A 17,440-nucleotide genomic window follows, 5' to 3' on the forward strand; every position below is an offset into this window, starting at 1 on the left:
CAAACAGGAATCAGCCATGCTATTTCCCCAGAGTTAAGTCCATACCTTCTCTGGGGTTGCAATTTCTCAGTAGTAAAATAAAAATCACCACCTCTATCTTGTCATGAATAGATGAACTCATGTTTGTAAAAGTCGTTTAAAAAAAAACACATGAAAAGAAAAACACGATTATGTCTTGCTCCTTCCTCCTTCCCTGGGTGATGTCTTTCAAGTAGCCACGTGCTCTTCCCTGGTGTCCGATTCTCTGTTCCTTCCCATCTGGGGTCCCTGACAATGGGCTTGTCTTTGCTTCATCTGCTTTCTCTCTGAAGTACAGCCAGGTGCCCCCAAAAGACTAAAGAGCTAAGTTTACCAGGGCGCTTCCTGGTCCATTTCGATTTCAAAGTGCGCTGCGGGTTCTGGATGCATGTTAAACAGTAACCCGGTCCTCAGCCCAGCGGCCCAGCTGCCCCTGCTTCCGTGCTGGTCACTGTCTATTTTCCTGTTCCCCTGCGAGAGGTGAACGACCGGAGGAGCAGAATAGAGGCTGCTGCCTTGTTGTCGCTGCCCCTCAGTTATAAGGCAGGAGGAGACACAGTCTCCCTGAGCCTCGGTTCTTCATCTGCAAAATGGGGTGATGCAGAGCCAGGATTAGCGTGAGGCCGAATCACACAAGTGCTGTCTTACTTAAAATCTTGATAGTTTGGCCACCCTGGATTTTGTGGGGGGTTTTTTTTGCATTTACTTTTTAAAAATCGCATTAAAATTGTTTCTTGGTTACTGAGTTCTTTGGCACCCCCTTCAATCTTGTATCTGTAGTGAGGGTCTCACTCACCTCACCCTGGTCTTGGCTCTGATACCAGTGCTGATCTCAAGGGCATGTCGCAAGGGTTAAATGAGGTGACACATGGGAATCTGTGATGGGCACACCGGCAGCACCTGACACAGTGAGCTGTGGTTTGCATCACCGTGCTTATTTCATCTGTCCCCATGCCTGGACAAGGAAACTATGGCTGAGAGTGGTCCCACGACCTACCCAGGGCCACCCAGCAGTTCAACACAGGTCTGTGTGACTTCAGAGAAATCCTTCTAATCCACCCTCCTCCATGCAGACGGGGTCATGGTGGCAGGGGATGGATTGGGAGGGCAAGAAAGAGTGGACTCTTTCCAGCCTAGACAGTCCATTTCATTTCATGTCACTGTCCCTGGAAATGGGTTCTGTCCAGAAATAAGCTGAGGTGTCTCTCCCTATGGCCCCCCAAACTCAGGTCAGGTATAACCATCTGCCATCCCCTCCCATGGTGCCCGGTTCAGATCACAGCAGATGTCACCCTCTGTCTCCTGCACCAGGCCAGGATGGGGCTCCTCCCACGCAGGCACCTGGCCCACTTTGCTCACACTCTGTCCTGGTGACTCCGAGCAGAGCCTGGCACCAAACAGACACTCTAAGAGCACTGGCGGAAGGGAAATGAGTGCAGGGACAAGACAACAAAGAGAGCCTGCACTGAAGTCCAGCAATCTACTGCAATACCAGGTTTCTCCTCTGCAAACCAGGGGCCGTCACAACACCTACATCATGGTCTCTGTAAGGGTCAAAGAAGTAAGACGCCAAACCCAATGCCTGGCACATAGAAAACACTCAATATGTAATAATTTGGATTTTTTTTCCCTCTTGCATCCTAGAACCACAGAGAAATAGCCCAGAGTTTCTCAAACGCAGCACTCTTGACATTTTGGGCTGGAGAATCCTTCATCATGGGGGCTGCCCGGCACATTACAGGATGTACAACATTGCTGGCCTCCATTCACTAGATGCCAATAGCATGTCCCCAAGTGTGACAACCAAAAACAAAATAAAACAAAATAAAAACAAAATAAAAAAACATCTCCAGATCTTAACAAATGCCCCCTGAGGGACAAAATTGCCGCCGGGGTTGAGATTATTGATGCAGCCCCTTGACAGATTTTTTTAAAAGATTTTATTTATTTGGGGGGGTTGTCGTGCGTGAGCGGGGGGTGGGCAGAAAGAGAATCCCAAGAAGACTCCATGTTGAGTGGAGCCCAATGCAGGGCTCAATCTCACGACCCTGAGATCATGACCTGAGCCCAAATCAAGAGTCAGATGCTTAACCAACTGAGCCACCCAGGCACCCCGACACAGATATTTGAATGAAAAATGGATGATTCTCAAGAGGTTCTTGTTTGCTGAATACTCTGCAATATACATGAGTTTGAGCTGGGTGGGTAGATATTAAAAGAAAAAGAAAAAGAATAGCGACAACATTCTGATCACAGATGGCAGTAACTGAGGGCCTCCCGGGGTTCCGGTGTATGTTGACTAGTCTTCGGGCATCACCTCTAATCCCAGTGGCAGCCCCGTGGGGCAGGCATTACTAGTACATGTTCCAGAGGAGGAAACTGAGTTTGCAAGAGCACCAGGTGACTTGCCCAGGGCCACAGACCCATGAGTGGCAGGTCTGAAATGCCAAGCTGCTGGGTCCAGCTCCAAAAATTGTGTCTCTCCACAACTCTGTTGTGTCTTTCCAGAATCTGCCCAGCTACGTTCCAATTTCTACTTGAATAATCTCCATTGGACTGTGTATCTCTCCACCTCTCAGCCTCCCTCCCCCACCAAATGGCCAAGAATGAAAATATCTGAGAAAATAAGCCGAATTTCTAAAAACTTATATCCAAATGTCTGGAAGGCTCTTGCATGGGTGATCAAATTAAGGGAAAGTATGCTTACACAGGAAGGGCCCCTGCCAAATTGAATTCTTGCTTGCCGCGTTGTTTTTGGACGAAGAACAGGACCCTCGGAGTATGGTTAGAGCCAGGATGATTCTGCACCCAACAGCCCAAGAGCAGCACACAGGCTCCTGAGGCCCTGGCCACACGACCCTTCTGCCTTTAATTTCTGAAACTCCCTTAGGAAAGTATCTCCACTTGTGTCATCCAGAGCCACTTGGCCCTTCTGCAGGTTCCAGCACCCGCCAGCCAAGATGAAGAGGGGCTGAGGACACCGAGGCTCTTATCATTGCTACCTTGAGTATGGTCCCTGGATCACCCGTGGCGGCAGCATCTGGGAGCTTGTTAGAAATGCAGGTTCAAAGGCCCAAGACCAAACCTGCTGAATCGGAAACTCTACAGGAAGGGCCCAGAAATCTGTGTGTTCACCAGTCCTTCCGGAGACTCTGATGCCACTGGTCTTGTCCCACACAGGGCTTCAGCCCTCTCCTTTGATGGGCTTCACTTGAAGGAAAGAGGTCTCTCCAATTTGGCCAAGATAAAGAATATGGGATCTGAGCAAGGGAAAGGAGTTATCTGAATCTTGGATGCAAAAGCATTTAGAAAGAAAGGGATAGAACAGGAAGAAAAAGGAAGAAACGAGGAGGCCTCATGGTCAGGATGAGCTGCTTCAGCAGGGTCACTGTCCTGGCAACTAAATAGAGGACAGAGCATCAGAACTCAAAGCGACCAACATCTACTTTGCTCGCCATGTCTTCAGTCCCATGCACAGAGCTGTCAGGGAGATCTAAGTCACAAATCAATGCTGTCACTTCCTTCTGAGCCTCCCCATTGACCTTGGGCTAAGGTCTGAAACTCCCTAGGCATGCCGCCCGTAAGCTGGTCCTGCCTCCTCCCCGGTGCCAGCCCCCGCCTGGCACTGAGAGCCCCAACACTACCAACTGCTATCACTTCCCACACTCTGCCTGGCCTGTCTTGGTCTCCAGACTCAACATGCCTCTCCCTCTGTCGGGGCTTCTTCATCAACAGGTGTGTCTCCTAGGTACCTGCTCCCAAGAAGTCAAGGCCAGAAGTCAACGGCTGTGTGGACCCTCCAACCCCCAGCCAACTTGGCACAAAAGATATCTATCTGGCTTCAACTCTTCCGGACCTTAAGGTCAAAGATAACCCATGGTGACAATGGCATGCCATTCGGTGATGGCTACCGGGAACTGTTCAGAAAAAAGTTGGCACCGTGTGGTATGCTTAGTTGGTAAAGGCAGAAGTCCGGGGGTCTGATGCCTTGTACTAGAAGAAAAAATTATCATCCTGCATCCCACCATTCCAAACCCTTCTGGTCCATCACTGGGGCGTACCTTTTTTTACATTCCAGGCTCCTTTGTTATTTCCAGGCTGACTCCCTTAATCGCCACCCAGGTTGAGCCTCAGAGTAGCAACCACCTGCATATTAAGAAGCCACAACCCATTTTCTAGAAGAAAAAAAAAAAATCAGGTTTTCACTTCAGCCCTTACTCCTGAACAAAGATATTTGGTAATCACCGCTCAACTTGCTTTAATATTTAGCCAGCATCTTGGTCAGGGAGCACTCATTTTTCATGGACCATTCATTACAACGGTTCTCCACAATCCAGCACAACGCTGGGCTATCTTTTTCCAACCTTCCAAAACACAGTGGACCTGTGGTTTGCAGTCTACTCATTGTGGCCCAGAACACCAAGCGTCACAATCCTGGGGAACACCCAAGGTCAGAAGCCTATACCAGCCACAGGGGACACCCAGCAGTGGGGAGGCCCCTTGAGAAATGCCTTATGGGAGGGAGAAAGAGGGGCAGTCACCCGGGGCGGGACAGCCTCAAGAGAAGGCCAAGAGCAGAGCCAAAACAGTTGAGTGGCGAGGGGGAGGCTGGGTCTCGTGCCAGCTTATGAAGAAGTGACACATGTTTCTGCTTTAAGTGATCAGTTTTTACTCTTAACATTGAAGATTAAAATTAAGTGCATTACCATAGATCAGTTTACAGGGATTTGCTACATCTGTTTTGGAAATGTAAAACAAACTGAGTAACATCATTATGCGTATTACCAGAATTGGAGAAAGGTATCAGTCACAGCCCGGCTGCTCGGCCCAAGCTCCCCATCTCAGCGTTTCTCACGCGCGGCGGGAGGAAGACGTGGGGCCAGGAGGGGAAGGAGGAGCCCGCGCTCCGGGCCAGTGCGGACGCGCCGCGGCCAGGTCAGCCCGGGTCAGCGGCCCCCGCAGGAGCCCCGCCGCGGCTGGCCCGGGGCGCTGGTGTCCCCCGGAGGGGGGAGTTCGAGTCCCGCTGCGGGAACGAGCGCGTGCTTTCGGGGCGCTCCTCCCGCCGCTCCCCGGGAGAGAAAGCGAGCCTTCCGAGGGGTGCTGCAGGGTCCCCTGTTTATCCAAGATTCCACGTACAATCCCATAGTCAAACACCCGCCTGCCCAGAGCGCCGAGTGACTGCCCACGGACCGCCCAAACCCAGACATCTGCACCGAGGCGGCCTGCTCCGGGTGGATGACCACCGCCGGCCCGATTCACCCCTGCAGCTCCCCGGGGCAGCCCCGCCCTCGGCCCGGCCTGATTCACCCCTGCAGCTCTGGGGGGGGGCAGCCCTGCCCTCCGCCTGATTCACCCCTGCAGCTCCCTGGGGGCAGCCCCGCCCTCGGCCCGGCCTGATTCATCCCCGCAGCTCTGGGGGGGGGGGGCAGCCCTGCCCTCCGGCCTGATTCACCCCTGCAGCTCCCTGGGGGCATCCCGCCCTCGGGCCTGATTCACCCCTGCAGCTCCCCGGGGGCAGCCCCGCCCTCGGCCCGGCCTGATTCACCCCTGCAGCTCTGGGGGGGGGGGGCAGCCCTGCCCTCCGCCTGATTCACCCCTGCAGCTCCCTGGGGGCAGCCCCGCCCTCGGCCCGGCCTGATTCATCCCCGCAGCTCTGGGGGGGGCAGCCCTGCCCTCCGGCCTGATTCACCCCTGCAGCTCCCCGGGGGCAGCCCCGCCCTCGGCCCGGCCTGATTCACCCCTGCAGCTCTGGGGGGGGGGGCAGCCCTGCCCTCCGCCTGATTCACCCCTGCAGCTCCCTGGGGGCAGCCCCGCCCTCGGCCCGGCCTGATTCATCCCCGCAGCTCTGGGGGGGGCAGCCCTGCCCTCCGGCCTGATTCACCCCTGCAGCTCCCCGGGGGGCACCCCGCCCTTGGGCCCAGCCTGAATCACCCCTGCAGCTCTGGGGGGGGCAGCCCCGCCCTCGAGCCCGGCCTGATTCACCCCTGCAGCTCTCGGGGGTGGGGCAGCTCTGCCCTCCGGCCCGATTCACCCCTGCAGCTCTCGGGGGTGGGGCAGCTCTGCCCTCCGGCCCGATTCACCCCTGCAGCTCTCCTGCAGGCGCCGGGCTCCGCGGCCGCCGACTGCCTCATCTGAATTTGTATTCGGCTGACAAACGATGTGCGCCCCCGCTTTATCTGGCTGCTAATATTAAATATGCGCGTGCAGCAAAGGCCTCTTAATTTGCTCGTTTCTCCCGGTATGGGGGTGGGGGGGTGGGGGGGGGGCTCGGAATGAACACGCGGTCCGGAGGCCCGGGGCGGGCGGGGCCCTCGCGTTGTGTCACCGGGTCCTCCCCGCGGCCTTGACTTGTCCCTCAACGTCCTGCTTCAAAGTGTGACCCAGTCGCCGGCTCAGCAAGCAGCCTGTTTATTATTACCTTTGATAGAGAGGCTCATAACATCCTGTAATGCGCGTGCATTTTTTATTCCGTTTGGCTTCTAGACACTAAAACCGTTCGGGACCTTTATTAGGATGCACTCAGCCGCTCTTTGGGATGAGGCTGAGGTGGGATTTATGCCTCTGCGCTGCGCCGTGTGCAGAGCAGCAATAATGCCTGTTTAGCAAGCACTTGGTTCCCGTGCGGGATGATCGGCCGTAAAAATTAAAGGGATACAAAGATAGATAAAAAGGAAAAAAACAGAGTGATCTCTTCAAGTGGGGCCTCCAATAAGCCATCGCACAGGGAGGAGAAATTCATTTTTTTTTAAATATTTTATTTATTCACGAGAGACACACAGAGAGGCAGAGACACAGGCAGAGGGAGAAGCAGGCTCTATGCAGGGAGCGGTCGAGGGACTCAATCCCGAGTCTCCAGGATCACACCCTGGGCCGAAGTTGGTACTAAACCGCTGAGCCTCCCGGCCGCCCTCTATTAGGGAATCTTACTCTCTAGTTGCATGGGCCAGGCCAGGGGGCCAGGGGCTCTCAGAAGTCAGGCTGATGGCCCCGGGCTGTCACTTGCCAAGGTACTTCTGTGCCACCCCGCATGGACTGAGATGCCTGCATAGCCACACTTCCTTCCCATGTTTCCCTAATTCCTTTCAACCCCAAAGGCCTGTGGCCTTGAGATAGACGGGAGCCTGCGAGACGGCCAGTCACACGCCAGGGCTCAGGCCCCTCTGCCGGCCAAACCAGATGGACTCAGCGAGACGTGACACGAGTTCGAAGCAACTTCCCGACATTTGGCTGGGTGTCCAGGCAGCCGGCAGAGCACGCATGTTCCCTACATGTTGGTGAGGTGCTTGCTTCCAAGGGCAGACATGATCCAGAAAACCCTTGGAAAGCATCCCCAGGAAAACCTGCCCCTTCGGGAGCTGTGTGCCAGGCAGGACAGCCGAGGGCCAGTGTCCTTCCCTGTGGGAAACGGGCTTGGAGGAGGGAGGTGAGTTGTGAACGGGAAGGGTGTCCTCTCCAGCCGCCCCTCAGCTCGCCTCACAGAGGCAGGGGGTGCACAGCGAGGAGAAGCAACCCCATTCTCTAGCCCCTGCAGCTGGGTTCTCGGGGACTAGACTGGAGGCTTTGCCCTCTGCTTCCACCCCAAGTGAGGGCATGCAGGCTAAATGCGAGGTCCACAAGGCCGGCCGAGCTGCTGGCACCCACCCTGCAAGATGGCCACCCACCCACCTCGCTGCTCCCCCTCTCTGGCTCTCACCCCTGCATTCCATTGGCCCCCAGAGATCATCTTAAAATAGAAATCAGACCAAGTCACTCTATCACCTGTTCCAGCCCTCCCAAGGCTTCCCATCACATGCAGGAGAACATCCAGATCCTTCCCAGGGCCTGAGAGGCCCTCTGCAATGTGGCTTCTGCCTCTTTCTACCATTTCACTCCTTCCACTCTCTGCCACATCTTTTCGATGGTGGCCACCCCGGCCTCCATTCTCTGCCTCTTGCCCTCCACACTCCAGACTCTGGAACTTCACATATGCTGGTCCCCCTGCCCAGAATGCTGTTGCCCAGATAGGTGCATGGCTGCCTCTTCATCATACAGATTCTAGCTTAAACACCCCCTTCACAGAGACCTTGTCTTGCCTCCCAGGGGAAATGGGGCCCCTATCTTGTTCACAGCACCCTATTTTAATTATCAGCATAGCATTTAGTGCTACTCCCCCCCCCCTTTGTTTATTTATTGCTGTTGTTTATTCAGCCTCCCTGTGCCAGGATATAAGCTATTTCAGAGCAAGGGTATCACCTGCTTTCTTCACCCCTGTGTGCCTATTCCTTGAGTGGGGCCAGGCACAAAGTCAGGCTTAATAAATAATTAGTTGTTAGATGGAGGAAGGGCAGTGGATACCACGCAGCGGCAGTATAAGCACTTCACAAACACGATCCCTTGTGACAACCCTGGGCTCTGGCTACCAGGCTGTTATTATATCCATTTTACTTTCACCTAGGGGAAGGACTTACCCAAGGTCACACATCCTAGCAAAAGGTGGCAGTGAGGACTCATGCCCAGGGTCGTTTCTGATCCCAGAGCTGGAGTCCTCGACCACCAAGTTACACAGCCTCAATTTGTGGATGACGCACAAGGACATGGTGTCTCCCCAGATAACCCGAGTAGAAGGCAAGTTGGGCTGTTTTATAAGCGCTTCTGGGCAACTGGGCCTGTAACCACTTCCCTGCTTTCCCCATCCCGAGACTACTCTGGATTCCTGGCCTTAGCAGTGCCATGTATAAATTTAGCTTATGTGCAGTCCCCAGCCTAATGCAAGAAAGCATGTTCCCTTCCCACCCCTCCCCTCTTATGCATCCCCAACTACCTTTCTAGACCTGCCCAGGGCCCCCTCTCTGTGCCTTCCACCCTCATGCACATGCCCCGAGTCCCCTGTCCCAACTTCTTGTGGGTCCCACTGTCCTCTTCTCACTCCCACCCTGAAGTCAAGGACTCCTTAAAAAAAAATTCACACAGCACAAACCATAGCAGGTCATGAGAAAGCGATGGAAAGAGGAACAAGCTTGACTGTCAATCAAAAAATGTTTTAATGGATCCTCTGGCTTCCGACAGCTTTCACTACGTGCCTGTGGCTCATTTGAGGAATTATTCTCGGGTACCATTTGCTCTCCTGGCACCGCATCTCTAGCACGTGTATTAGACACGTCCCAGGGCGGAGTGTTTTGCTTAGTTACAGTGGATGACGAATGTTTCCACAGCTGCAAACAAGACACTTTTGCTAAGAAGTTGGGGCTGTCGGAGAGGCATGAGGACCTTATTATTGGTGTTTGAATGAAGAAAGAGAAGGAGAGCGGCAGGGATTCTTCTAGAAAGGCACCAGGGCAAACAGCAAATCGAAGAAAAGACAAATACAGTCGGCCTCTGCGGTGTCTCAACAGGCCCGGTGTTTATCTGGGAGCATACTGAGTAATTACATTAAAATTGGCAGAGACCCACTGTGTGCCCCAGTCTGAAAGCCATCCTGAGGACCAGCATATACCAAGGTCTTGCTACATGCCTGGCGTGGGTAGTACTTCACTTGCTCCTCAAGACAACTCAAGTTACAGATGAGGACACTGAGGCTCAGGAAGACAAAATAATTTGCCAGGGCTTGGAGTGCCAAATGACATCCATCAGCCTCTTAGCTACCCTGCTAAAAGCTTTATCCTCTACTCTGCACATTTAAGTTAAGGAAAATGTTTTTCAACTCAGTGGTACAGAATCACCTAGGGCACTCTTTTCAAAAAACACCAATGCCAGAGCCTAGCTCAGACCAAATAAATCAGAACCATTGGCAGTGGGCCCCTCCCAGGCAATGGTATTTTTGGAAAGCTTTCAAAAAGGTGGTTTTGAATGTGCAACCAGACTTGACAGCCACTGCAGTGGTTCTCAAAGTGGGGTTCCCTGGACCAGTAGCAGCAGCACCTGGACACTGGTTAGAAATGCAAACTCCAGAGCCCTACCCTAGACCCATTGAATCAAAAACTCTGGTAGAAGACAGAGCCCAGCAACTGATATTTTAATGACTCCTCCAGGTAATTCTGAAACATGCTAAAGCTCAGGACATGGTATGCTGATATCTCTTTGAGATTCTGATTTCCATGTTTTTTTTTTTGATATCTTCCCAGAAGTGGGATTGCTGGATCACAGGGTAGTTGTACTTTTGGGAGGGAACTTCCACACTGTTTTCCACAGAGGCTGCACCATTTTGCATTCCCACCAACAGTGCTCACATGTTTTAATTTCTCTGTATCCTCACCAGCACTAGTCTTTTTGTTTTTTGAGGGTTTTTGTTTTGTTTTGTTTTGTTTTTGTTTTGGAAAAGCTGCCTTAACGTGTGTGAGGTGACATCTCATTGTGTTTTTTGTGTATTTCATTTCCATGATAATTCATGACATTTTTTCATATACCAGTTGGCCATTTGTATACTCCCATGTTCATTGCAGTGCTATTCACAACCGCTAAGAGGTAGAAACAGTTTAAATGCCCGTAGACAGATGAATGGATAAAGAAAATATTGCATAGACACACAATGAAATACTATACAGCCTTAGAAAAGAAGAATATTCTGCAATGTACAGCACGTGGATAGACATTGAGGACATCATGCCAAATACAGAAAGACAAGTACTGCATGATTCCACTTAAATGAGGTATTTAAAATAGCTAAAATCAGGGACGCCTGGGTGACTCAGTTGGTTAAGCGTCTGACTCTTCCTTTTGGCTCAGTTCATGATCTCAGAGTCATGAGATGGAGCCCTGCAGGCTCCCTGCTCAGCATGGGATCTGCCTAAGATTCTCTCTCTCCCTCTATCCCTACCCCTGCCCCCGTCCCCAAAATATATAAATAAGATAGCCAAAATCATAAAATCAAAGACTGGAATGGTGGTTACAAGGGGCTGGAAGGAGGAAGAAAAGATGAATTATTAATCAACAGGCATGAAGTTTCAGTTAGGTAAGATGAACAAGCTCTAGAGAACTGGGCAGCATTGCAGCAATAGCCAGTGACGACATAAAAATTGTTGAGAAGATAGAGCTCATGTTGTTTTGTGTGTGAATATTCTTATCACAATATTTTTTAAAGATTTATTTATTTATTTACTTAAGAGAGAGAAGGAGAGCATAAGTGTGGGGAAGGGCAGAGGGAGGTTCTTAAGCAGGCTCCATGCTCAGCATGGAGCCCGACTTGGGGCTCAATCTCATCCCCCTGAGATCATGACCCGAGCTGAAATCAAGAGTCAGATGCTTAACTGTCTGAGCCACCCAGGTGCCCCCACAATAATAAGGCATATTTTAAACCCACTGATCTTGGGCCTTTGGCTCAGGTCATGATACTGGAATCCTGGGATCAAGTCTGTCATCAGGCTCCCCACAGGGAGCCTGCTTCTCCCTCTGCCTGTGTCTCTGTGTGTCGCTCATGAATAAATAAATAAAATCTTAAAAAAAAATAATAAACCCACTGCTCTTTCTAGAATATAAATTCCAAACAGGCAAGTTTTGTTCACCCCTGTATTCTCAGCATTCAGCACCAAAATACTTATAATGTGAACGGATGGATAAATACTGCTTGCAGTATGACGCGGATGCCGCTTCCCTTACATTAAGACAATCTGAACCGGTAAGGACTGAGATCCTACTTTGCAAAGCTAGTTAAGGATTCACTTCATTGGATTTGTTTAACTATCTATATTGGCAAGATGAAAATCTTTGCAGGCCAAAAGCGGTTAGTCTGTTGTTTTTTTTTCTTTCGAAACAAGCTACAGGGAGAATGAAATTAACACCAGCCACAGTTGGTAATTGCCCGCCTGGCCCTGCTGTGATTAGTCCTGGTTAAGCAGGCAGGTAGCTAATCTGCAAGGCTGTTTTATTTTCTGCCATCACCGCCCCCCAGCCCCCCCAGCCCCCCCAGCATGGAGGACTGCTCATTATTGACAAAGACCGAGAATTTTCCCAGCAGTTCAGAGAGTCGATCCCGCATTCTTCTGCCCAGCCCAACACTCAGACCGAGCTGTAGGTCTGATGTAGCTTCATCAGAGAGAATTAACTAGCCTTCCCGCTCTACTCATTAAATGCTGGAAATGCGCTGTCTTTCTGCAGTGGCCTCCCTCCTGCAGGATTCCCTTTCCCCAGCCCGACTGCGGTTTTACCGTGTGTGTGAAAAATGGCTGGGAATCGCAACAGTACTGCAAGGGAGCAATGATGAAATTTGTCCCCACAATTAATGTGTCCGTGATTGGCAGAGGGGAGGGGAGGGAGGGCCGGAGCAGCGGGTGTTACAGAGCAATCAGCAATCAATGGCGGGAAGGTGACCTGACACCGCAATCCTCTGCAATCGGAATCAATATCACTCGGGGCTCCGGGCTTCGGGAGCCTCTCTCCACCTCCCCTGCTTCATCTCGACAGAGTTGATTCTTGTATAAATACCTTAAATAAATAGCACGAGGAGAACACCCAGGGATACTTGAAATTACGTCCATATCGCGCCAAGGCAAAAAGCGGGTTCCGCTGGGGAGATCTGTCTCTCAGAACCAAACAAGCTTCTCCTTTAAAAACCCTCATAATTGGTTATTTACACACACCACAACTTCGCATTTAGGCTGCATCTCGATTATCATAAGCATTTCCAACGTGAAGGACCCGAGCGCTGACTGCGCAAGCTCCTCTAATTTCTGACAGTTCTAACTGGAGCTGGAGAGAAGCGGTGATTGATCTGCTTGGGATTTGAATGGGATACCGCCTGTCTCCAAGCCAGGGCTGTTTTCTGGGAACATGTGTTGTCTTGAAACCCTGGCTGACACTCTTCAGGAATCATAAGGATTATAGGGGCCAAGATTTTTGTGTTCCTTACTGGCTTGCCTCCCACCCCCAGCCCTTCCTCTGGTAACGGGGAGGGAGGGGATTTTGCTGAGATTTTGTTGTGGAAAAACAATGCGGCCCCATGGATAGGGGTCCGCTCTGCAGGTTGGCGAGAAGCAACATCAATTACATGCAGATCAATTTAATCACAAACGCCAGAGCAGATTGAAAACAAAGGCACTCCTGGAGCCCGTGGGGCCTGCGGGATGCTAAGGGAGGCAGGTCCCCGGGGACCTCCTAGAAATGCTCCTATTGATGGGAGCCTCCTAGCGGGGAAGGATCCTGGAGCTCCCAGCGGCTCTACCGCTCTAGGGCATCCTGACCGTGCTCCTTCTCTCCTGGTCCACTACCGCCCCCAAGCTCCCCCCCCCCTCCCGGCCCCACCTCAAGGCCTGGCTGCGGAGAATCCTCCTGAGAGCTGGGGAGTCCATCCCTACACCACCCTGATCCACGCGCCAACAGGACAACCAAAGTGGCCCTTTAAAAATTATACCGCAGGTCTTGGTACACCTTTGTTTACCACCTGCCAGTGACTTCCCCTGGCATTTGGAATGACAAGGCTTGGTGGCAGCAGCCCCCGTGCACCTCTCATAGACTATTCTCCCGCTCAGTCACTATACTCCAGAGTCTACAGCCTTCTTTCTGTTCCTTGAACACACAAAGTTTATTCCTACCCCAGGGCCTTTGCTAATGCTGTGGCCTCCACCCAGACTGCTTTTTTGTGCTTCTCCTGTCTCTTCACATGGCAGGACATAATGTAACATGTAATATATAATATAAGATGTGTTATATATTATACATCATGTATATTTATGTATGTAAATATCTTAGATCTGCCTCAGCTCAAATGCTACCTCCTCAGAGAACCCTTCCTTGGCTTCCCACCTCAGGTCACCTCCCAGGCCCTTGTCCACCCCACGATAGCCATTCTCTAGCACATCACCATGGCATATTTTCTTCATAGTATGATCTCACCTGTGTATCCGTCTTATCCATTTCCCGCCGGCAGAGGCTGGCCTCTCCTGCTCAGTGTCCTACCCACGCATCTCAGGCAGTGCCTGGCACACAGTAGGTGCTCAGGAAATATTTGGGGGAAAGAAAGAATGAATGAGCTCCAGAAAGGAAGCTCAGTGGCTAGACACCCCTCTGCCCTAAGTCCTGGTCCTGCCCACTTGATTACCAATTTCTCCAATGGCAAAATTAGGAGCCCCACCCCATGAAGCTCCCCGATCAGAGATGCTGGCCGTGTTGAGGACCCTACTGCCAGCCCTTTCCTTCTTCTGTCTCCTTCTGCTGGCTCAACCCCAGTGCTTTTTGGAGGCCCAACTGAAGACCCAGGAGGCTTCCAAAGCACTTGTGCCACCAAAGTGTCCTGTCCATTTAGGAAGGCCTGGGCCCCAAGCTTCCAAAGCCCTATATAGAGTAGTCTACGGACCCTTACAATGTCCTCACCCCATTCTGGTTCCTTCTATCCCCTCTCATCCATTTGCACCAGCCTGGGAGCTTCCCTGGCATCCCTCAGGGTCTTTTGAGGGGACTTACCCCACACAGTCAGCATCTTTGCTCCCCAGTCAACACAACCACCAAAAACAGCCCCCAGGGAGAAGAGCCATGTCCCCAGCTTTATTTATTCCAGAGGTTTTTGTTTTTGTTTTTTATAATTTTTTTCCATTTTTATTTATTTATGATAGTCACAGAGAGAGAGAGAGAAAGAGAGGCAGAGACAGAGGCAGAGGGAGAAGCAGGCTCCATGCACCGGGAGCCCGATGTGGGATTCGATCCCGGGTCTCCAGGATCGCGCCCTGGGCCAAAGGCAGGCGCCAAACCACTGCGCCACCCAGGGATCCCAATTCCAGAGTTGATGTCTAGATTGCACAGCAGCTCAGAGCATGGGCTCTTAGGCCTGCTGTGGCCCTGCCACTTACTAACTGTGCAGCCTTGGTCAAGCGGCATAAGCCTCCGTGAAATGGAGATAATAATACTTAAAGAAATTAATGCTGACCATATTGTAAAGTACCTGCCCTATTATACCGCGTGTGGCAGTGGTATGGCAAACACGCGTGTACACACGCCCACACATACTAGAATTCTGTGATTCTCTTCTGTTGGCATTAGTTTGTCATATCTGGTGCCCCATATAAATGAGCTCTTTTCCCCACTGTCCTATAGCTATACATTCGTAACTTTTTTTTTAGCATTATAGCTTTTTTCTCGGTAATCTGCCTTAATTTTAAAGGCATCTTTTTTTTTTTTTTTTTTAGAGCAGCTTTAGTTTCACAGCAACTTGGAGAGGAAAGATTTCCCATGTGCCCCCTCCACACACACGCACAGCCTCCCCTATCCTCAACATCCCCCACCAGAGTGGGACATTTGTTACAACTGATGAGCCGATAGCACATCCTTAGCACCCAGAGTCCAGAGTTTGCATTAGGGCTCACTCTTTGTGTGGGGCATTCTATGGGTTTGGCCAAGTACATAAGGCATGTATCCCATCGTTCTAGTATCACACAGACCCTTTCCACTGCCCTAAAAATCCTCTGTGCTCTGCTTAGCTATCCCTCCATCCCTGCATGGTGTTGTCTTTTCCAGAATGCCGTGTCGTTGGAACCATATAGTGTGTAGTCTTTTCAATTGGCTCCTTTCACTTAGCAATACGTGTTTTTAGGCTCCTCAGTATCTTTTAATGGTTTGATCGCCCATTTCTTTCTGGTGCTAAATAATATTCCATTGTGTGGATGGACCATAGTTTATTTATCCATTCACTTCCTTTTTTTTTTTTTTAAAGATTTTATCTATTCATGAGAGACACAGAAAGAAAGAAAGGCGGAGACATAGGCAGAGGGAGAAGCAGGCTCCATGCTGGGAGCCCGATGTAGGACTCAATCCCAGGTCTCCAGGATCACACCCCGGGCTGCAGGCAGGCACTAAACCGCTGAGCCACCCGGGCTACCCTATCCATTCACTTCCTGAAGGATATCTTGGTTGTCCCCTCACCTTGGCTGAGGTGAAGCTGTTCTGTGAGCTTTCCCTGTCAACTAATGCCTTTGTGATCAAACTGTACAGTACTTTGTACATTTGGGGTTTTAAAATTTTTTCTTATGCATTATATCAAATCTACCACTGCATGAGTGGAAATTAGGACTTTATATAGTTATTAGACATTGTCATATTTCTTCAAAAAAAATCTCTCCTATAAACCATAAGAATAAGTATTTATAAAGGTGCTATAAACATCCATGTGCAGATTTTTGTGTGGATATAGTTTTTCAACTCATTTGGGTAAATACCAAGAAAAGTGATTATTGGATCAGATGTTAGCATTTTGTAAATTTAATTTAATTAATTTAATTTTTAAATTTTCCTTTATTTCTTTTAGACACATAAATAAAATCTTTATTTTAACATTATAGCATGCACAGGAGCAGGGGAGGAACAGAGGAAGAGGGAGAGAGAGAGAATCTCAAGCTGAGGGCAGAGCCTGACCTAGGGCTCAATCCCAGAATCATGAGATCATGACCTGAGTCCAAAACTAAGAGTCAGCCACTTAGCCAACTGTGCCACCCAGGCACCCCAGCAAAATAGCATTTTAATCTTTGAATTGTTCTCATTGGTTTCAACCACTCATCCATTTATTCCACACTTACCTCCTCGAAGGGCCTATCTGAGGGCTCGGTGCTAGGTCCTAGGGAAATGATGGGCATATAACAGACTTGGTGTCCACCCTTGGGGAATGTACAGTCCAGTGGAAGAAACAGGAGACAAGGAAACAGGTCAACATGTCATCACCGATGGGATGTGCATCATGAAGGGATTGTGTGGGCCAACAGAGACAAAGCAAATGAGACTAGATTCAGGAGGGAGATGTACTTAGCCAGAGCCATGAGGGAGGCCCCTGTGAAGGGGTGACACCAAAGTCAGGACAAGAAGGGAGTGCAAGAGTTTCAGTCATGAGAAGGGCCCAGGGAAAGAGATTCTGATGGAGGGAATCAGGAAAAGAACTGGTGCATCCTAAAAACCAAGAAAAGCCATCATGGGGAGGGGAACTGGACTGCAGGGTCATATGAGTGCTTCTGGACAGTCCCTAGCCCCAGCTGACTGGAAGGAGACAGAAGCGAGTATGTCTTCCAGAGTGCCATCTGCCCAAGCACCTCCTCTGCCATCTGGGCATGCACAAGTCTTTAAAGCCCCTGTGCTGTGCACTTCTGACCCTGCCCAGGCCTAGGAGCGACGTGGGATAAATCACACCGATTGCAGAGGGAGTGCAAGTAGTCTCAGCAAGCTCAGGAAAGAGGCCAGATCCTCGACCACCACCTCGTAGTGAGGAGGGCTCTAAACTCCACCCAAGGCCCTTGCATAACTCCTCTTCAGAAGAAGGAAAAGCAGAGATGCGTGTGTCATGTGCTGCCCAGGCTCCAATGGGGCCATGCAACATCAAAGGAGCCTCCTGTGCTAGTGCTCTGAGCCCCTGGCTTCTCCGCAATGGGAATGTCGCCCATGAGCCCTGGGCTGGGCTATTTCCTTCTTCACCACCAGAGATTCAGGACCACCACCCCCTTTTCCCCATAGCAAACACCCAGCTCTGCCTGGGTTCTTC

General features: G+C 50.8%; 1 long non-coding RNA gene across 2 annotated transcripts in view; it reads right to left on the reverse strand.

The window, feature by feature from the left end:
• Positions 1–17,440, reverse strand: part of LOC140597967 (uncharacterized) — a 56,562-nt gene that overhangs the window by 15,927 nt on the left and 23,195 nt on the right. Inside the window, exon 1 of one of the 2 annotated variants that reach the window (XR_012000060.1) lies at positions 46–374. The exons of the other annotated variant lie outside the window; for it this stretch is intronic. This is a non-coding gene — a long non-coding RNA (uncharacterized lncRNA). Of the gene's footprint in view, positions 1–45; positions 375–17,440 lie in introns of those variants that run through there. 2 annotated transcript variants of the gene reach the window in all.

This window comes from Vulpes vulpes, chromosome 2, assembly GCF_048418805.1.
Source record: "Vulpes vulpes isolate BD-2025 chromosome 2, VulVul3, whole genome shotgun sequence".
Taxonomy (NCBI): Eukaryota; Metazoa; Chordata; class Mammalia; order Carnivora; family Canidae; genus Vulpes; species Vulpes vulpes.